Below are 6,567 nucleotides of genomic sequence, written 5' to 3' on the forward strand. Positions count from 1 at the left end.
CACTGTCCGGTGCCCGATTTGTTTCCTTAAACGGCGAAGACGACCGTTGCAGACCGTTGGCAGATCTGGCGCTGTTGGCGCACCGGACATGTCCGGTGCACACCGGACAGTCCGGTGTCGTCTTCCGACCGTTGGCTCGGCCACGTGTCCCGCGCGGATTGCGCGGCCGACCGTTGGCCCTGGCCGACCGTTGGCTCACCGGACAGTCCGGTGCACACCGGACAGTCCGGTGAATTTTAGCCGTACGCCGCCGGCCAATTTCCCGAGAGCGGCCAGTTCGAGTCGCGCCAGCCTGGCGCACCGGACACTGTCCGGTGCACACCGGACAGTCCGGTGCTCCAGACCGAGCTGGGTCTTGGCAGCACACAGCCAAGTCCCTTCTCCTTTTCTCTATTCTTCTTCTTTCTGTTTCTAACACTTAGACAAATATATTAGTACTTAAAACCAATGTACTAAGGCTTAGAAACATACCTTTACTTCATGATTTTCACCTTGTTCATCCATGTACATAAATTCACATTTAGGCACATGTGTTGGCACTCAATCACCAAAATACATAGAAATGGCCCAAGGGCACATTTCCCTTTCAGGGAGTTCCGAAGCAGACGGGCAGATCGAGTTGTCTGAGGGGCAGGACGCGCTTCCCGGGGATGATCCCGTGAAAGGGCGCCGCACCGGCCTGGATCGTGGACAGATCGATCTCCAAGAGCCCGAGGGTCTCGGCGTAGATGATGTTGAGGCTGCTGCCTCCGTCCATGAGGACCTTGGTGAGCCTGGTGTTGCCGATGACGGGGTCGACAACGAGCGGGTACTTTCCTGGGCTCGGCACGCAGTCGGGGTGGTCGCCTTGGTCGAAGGTGATGGACTTGTCGGACCAGTCTAGGTAGACTGGTGCCGCCACCTTTACCGAGCAGACCTCTCGGCGCTCCTGCTTGCGGTGCCGAGTCGAGGCGTTCGCCACTCGCCCACCGTAGATCATGAAACAGCCGTGGACCTCGGGGAACTCCTCTGCCTTGTCGCCCTCCTTCTTGTCGTTGTCTTGGCCTTTGCCACCTTCCGCCGGGGGCCCGAACTTATGGAAGTAGCGCCGAAGCATGACACATTCCTCAAGGGTGTGCTTGAAGGGGCCCTGGTGATAGGGGCACGACTCCTTGAGCATCTTGTTGAACAGGTTGGCCCCTCCGGGACGCTTCCGAGGGTTCCTGTGCTCGGTGGCAGCGACAAGATCTGCGTAGGCGGCGTCGCGTTTCGCTTGCGACTTCTTTTTCGCCTTCTTCTTCGCGCCGCACTGGGCGGACGCCTCAGGGACGTCTTCCTGCTGGCGTCCCTGAGGCTGCTTGTCCTTCCGGAAGATGGCTTCGACCGCCTCCTGACCAGATGCCTACTTGGTGGCGATGTCCATCAACTCGCTCGCCTTGGTGGGAGTCTTGCGGCCCAGTTTGCTCACCAGGTCGCGGCAAGTGGTGCCGGCGAGGAACACCCCGATGACATCCGAGTCGGTGATGTTGGGCAGCTCGGTGCGCTGCTTCAAAAACCGCTGGCTGCTGGCGACAGCCTCGGAGATCCTAGGAGTTCCCAGAGCGCACGTACGTGCCCTGGAAGTTTCCAGCGAAGGCTTTGACCAGGTCGTCCCAGTTGGAGATCTGCGCAGGAGGCAGATGCTCCAGCCAGGCTCGGGCGGCGTCGGAGAGGAACAGGGGGAGGTTGCGGATGATGAGGTTGTCATCGTCCGTTCCACCTAGCTGGCAGGCCAGCCGGTAGTCCGCAAGCCACAACTCCGGCCTTGTTTCCCCCGAGTACTTAGTGATGGTAGTCGGGGCTCGGAACTGGGTCGGGAACGGCGCCCGTCGTATGGCTCGGCTGAAGGCTTGCGGACCTGGTGGTTCGGGCGAGGGGCTCTGATCCTCCTCGCTGTCGTAGCATCCTCCACGCCTGGGGGGTAGCCTCGGTGCACCTTCTCGTCGAGGCGAGCTCGACGGTCGCGGCGGTGGTGCTCGTTGCCGAGGTGACCCGGGGCTGCAGGCGTTGCGTCCCGCGCGCGCCCGGTGTGGAACGAGGCTTCCCGCATGAATCGGGAAGTCGCTGCGCGATGCTCCGAGGGGCACCCTTGCCTTCGGGAGTGAAAGGATCATGATGCCCAAGAGGGGGGTGAATTGGGATTTTCTAATAATCAACACTAATTAAAACCTAAGCAAGAGCTAAGCAAGAGCCCAACTTCACCCCAACAACTAGCACTAAGAATATAATACTAGAAATATAACAATGCTAAGGCAATACTTCAAATACTTGCTAAACAAATACACAATGTAAAGTGCTCGAATTAAGTGCGGAATGTAAAGCAAGTTTTAGAAGACTCCTCCAATTTTTCCTGAGGTATCGAAGAGTCGGCACTCTCCACTAGTCCTCGTTGGAGCGCCCGCGCAAGGGTATCACTCCCCCTTGGTGCTTGCAAGAACCAAGTGCTCACTACGAGATGATCCTTTGCCACTCCGGCGTGGTGGATCCCTCGAGACCGCTTACAAACTTGAGTCGGGTCACCAACAAGATCTTCACGGTGATCACCGAGCTCCCAACGCCACCAAGCCGTCTAGGTGATGCCGATCACCAAGAGTAACAAGTCGTAGACTTTCGCTTGACCAAGAGAAGCCTAATGCAAGTGGTGTGTGCTCTAGGTGGCTCTCGCTAGCGCTAATGAGGAACAAATGCGGGATTAAGATTCTCTAATCTCCTCACTAGGCTTTTGGTGCTTGCAATGCTCTAGCAATGTGCTGGAATAAATGTGGGGTGCAAGACATTGAATATGGTGGGTGGAGGGGGTATAAATAGCCCTCACCCACCAACTAGCCGTTACAGGCATTTCACTGCGCACGGGCGCACCGGAAAGTCTGGTGCGCCACCGGTGCGCCAATGGTCGTTTCCAACGGCTAGTTCTAACAGTTAGCCGTTGGACTCATGGCACACCGGACAGTGAACAGCCACTGTCCGGTGCACACCGAACAGTCCGGTGCACTGTCCGGTGCACTGTCCGGTGCACAGTCCGGTGCGCCACTATAATTCACTTCTGAACCAGTCGCGCTCGGGTTTTGCTGCCCGGGGAGGCCTTCCCCTGGGCCAGCCTGGCCCACCTGGCAAATGGTGCACCAGACAGTCCGGTGCCCCAGGGCCAAAAACCCTACCTCTTGTTTTTCAGCTGATTTTCAAATCGGTTTTCGTTCTAACTTGTGAGTGAGTTCTAGAGTGACACCTAACACTGTATGTGAGTGTGATTGTGCACCAACACTACACTAGAACTCTCTTGGTCAAACTACTCATCGACAACCCCTCTTTATAGTACGGCTAAAAGAGAACAAAAGACCTAACTAAATCACGAGTGTCCACATCTCCTTGACACTCGGACTCCGTAGTCCTTCACCTTTTGTTTCGTCGTTTTAGCCGTCGCTTCGAGTTCTTATCTCTGGGATTGTTTTCACCGTTGTAGTACTTCTACCTGTAATGCGACCTAACTTACCATTTGTCTCTGCAAAACACACGTTAGTCACATATAACATCACGTTGTCATTAATCACTAAAACCAACCAGGGGCCTAGATACTTTCAATCTCCCCCTTTTTGGTGATTGATGACAACCCTACAAGATTTGTGAGAGTAATTTGTTTTGAAGTTTCTGTCAATAGAAAGGATGGTTAGTTATACTCAGTAATCTTTGACAGAAAGAATGTGTACCATAATAATAAGAATGAGTGCATACACATCGTAAGATTCTTGTTCATATAAAAGTGAAATTAATTCAATGAATCAAGAACTAGAAGACTGGTGATAAAATATAAGGTGAAAACATAATACACATAGTCAATCATAAGCATCGAGAGTATATATATAGTTTGTGAGCCAAAAGCACCAAGCTAGTACAGAGAGTAACAAGCACATATATTACATCAAAATGACTCTCTACTAACTCTCTAACTCCCCTAGCTCTCACAACTCATATCTCTCCCCCTTTGGCGTCAAACACCAAAAGGGTACCCGAACCTACACATCTGAAGTGGGAGGAGGCGGGGGGGCGCATCCGGTCGCGGTCGAGGCAGTAGCGCAAACGCTAGCTGGGGGTCAGAGTCAGTCTCAGATCCAGGATCTGCTATAGAAGCTGGAGCTGGTACTGACTCGAACTGAGGCTGCGCTGCAGAAACTGCCGGATCTGAAGTGGTCGCAGACACCGCCACAACAGTAGTGGTAACAACATAAGTTGGTGGCACTGGCGGCTGAGGGCAGACGGAGCTGAGAACCGGTGACGTGAAAGCCAGTGTGACCGGCCAGAGTGGAGAGGAAGAAGGACCAACAGAAAGAAGAGGGGGTCCTGACTGAATCGCTGGCACAACAGGAGCCTGAAGCGGAGGAGGCGGTGCAGACTGAACCGGGGGAATCGAAACTCCAGAACGTTGTAGCATAAGAGTCATGAAGGCCCTGCTCTCAGCCCGATCCTGAAGAAGCTGCTGCTGAAGGGAATCCTGCATGTCCTGTATGGTCTGAAACATCGAGAGCATCCTCTCGGATAACTGCTGATGGGCTGCTGCCTGGCGGGTCTGCTCGACTGCCAAGTGAGCCTGCTGCTGAGTGAGTGTCTGGAGAATCGAAGCAAGAGCAGGGTCAATCACAGGAGGGGCAACAGGGGTACCACTAGAACTCCCAACCTCATGATCATGTGAGCGTGGAGGCATAGGAGGCGGAGGCGGGGGTTGATTCCCAAAATCATCATCATCATCATCAACTGCTGCATCCTGAGCTTCAAACTGATGAAGAGCAGCATCCTCGGCCTGAGTGTCAAAAACTGGAGCAGAAGCTGGCACAGGAGCCTCAGGCGCAGGACGGTAGGATCCAAAAACAAGGCGTGAGGCCTCAAGTGTGCCCTGGAACTGTGGAGGCCGAATCAGCTGAGCAAAAATGTGGCACAAGTAGTGAGCATATGGCAGCTGACGACGAGCACGCATACCATCCAATACGGTGTCCTCGATCTCACAAATAAGGAAATCAACAACGTCAAACTCAGAGTGAGAGACCAGGGCACCAAGGAGCCAGAGCTGGATATGTGTGGTAGCCTCCCGGTATCCCATCCGCGGCAGAAGTGTCCGTCTCATAAGCTGAAATAGGAACTTGGTTGTTGTAGTAAAATCTGCCGGAGAGCGTCGCGACCCATCTGAGAAGGGCGGGTGGAACAGAGCCACGACGTGAGCTGTACCCGGAGCCACACCGCTGTGAGGGCGACGAGGAGGGTCAGAGGTGTCGTAGCATAAGCTGTGAAGTCGAGTCGACGACTCGTGAAAACCAAAGAGCTGGCGAATCTGGCTGGCAGTAATAGTGACATCCTCTCGCTCAAAACGAAACCTCATCCAGTGATGATCTGGGTCTATCCATATAGTCGCGTAGAAAACTCGGACCCACTCCTCAACATACCTGCCGCTGGTAGTCAAAAGAGTCAGAAGGCCAGGCAGATATGTGAGGTGCACCTCAGAGTCAGCACCGGCGACTAGCAGAAAAGCTGGAAGATCCAAAAGCCAGTGCACTCGCAGAGCAATCTGTGCCCTGAAGAAAGATTCCTGAATCCTAGTGCTGAAGAGGTCAACTGCAGCAGGGTCCCTCTGAGCCGGTAACCAAGACTCCACGGGTACGTATCTGAACCTACATACCCGTGCCGCTGTAGCACGCTAAAGGTCAAACAACCTAGGATCTGCAGCCAGAGGTCGCACCTCAGTCTCATCACGCTCCCAGAAGCAAGCAGGTGGGATAGGTGGAGCGGAAACAGGAGCGGGTGGAGGAGCAGTGGAAGCTGGTGTAGAGGAGGTGGTGGATGGCGCAACAGGGGTGACAGGAGCAGGCAAAGTGGGTGGAGGAGTGGAAGCTAAAGCAGTGGTGGTAGTGGAGGAGCGAGGCCGGGAGGCGAGACGACGAACACGGTACGCAATCTGATCTGAAGGAGTCTGAGGCTGATCTCCTAGCTCGACCTGCTCAGCGGCTGCCGCTGCTGCCGCTGCTCGGGCTGCTCTGTCCATACGCCGCTTCTTGCGGCCTTCCTGCTGCTCTAAGTATATTGTCTCGCCCTTGACCTGCCTGAAGGGGCGACGAGGATCCTCATCATCGCCTCCCCCTGGCGCCGACACATTCTTCGTGCGCGACATCCTGACCTGACGACTGCAAAGGAGAGAGAGAGGCTAAGCACAGGTCGATAATATCCGATAGAATATCAAAAGATGAGATGACTACCTCGAAAGCTCACACGAGAGGTGACGATCCAGGCAGGACAGGAGACGGCACACGAGCAGTCAAGGTCACTGAAATGACAGAAGAGGTGAGCATGTATTAGTCACATAGTCATAAGTATATGAAATGTGAATAAATACATACACAGAGAAATATGGCACAGAAAACGAGAGATATGGCGATCGAGAGGTCAAACGTCGTGAAAACGGCGTTTGAACGATAAAAGGTGCCATAGGAGGTTTGGAATTCGAATTGAGGCACAAAATGACATGGAATGGAGCCGATACTTCATGAATATGTTTATATGGGTGAATAT

Source organism: Zea mays, chromosome 1, assembly GCF_902167145.1.
Source record: "Zea mays cultivar B73 chromosome 1, Zm-B73-REFERENCE-NAM-5.0, whole genome shotgun sequence".
Classification (NCBI taxonomy): domain Eukaryota; kingdom Viridiplantae; phylum Streptophyta; class Magnoliopsida; order Poales; family Poaceae; genus Zea; species Zea mays.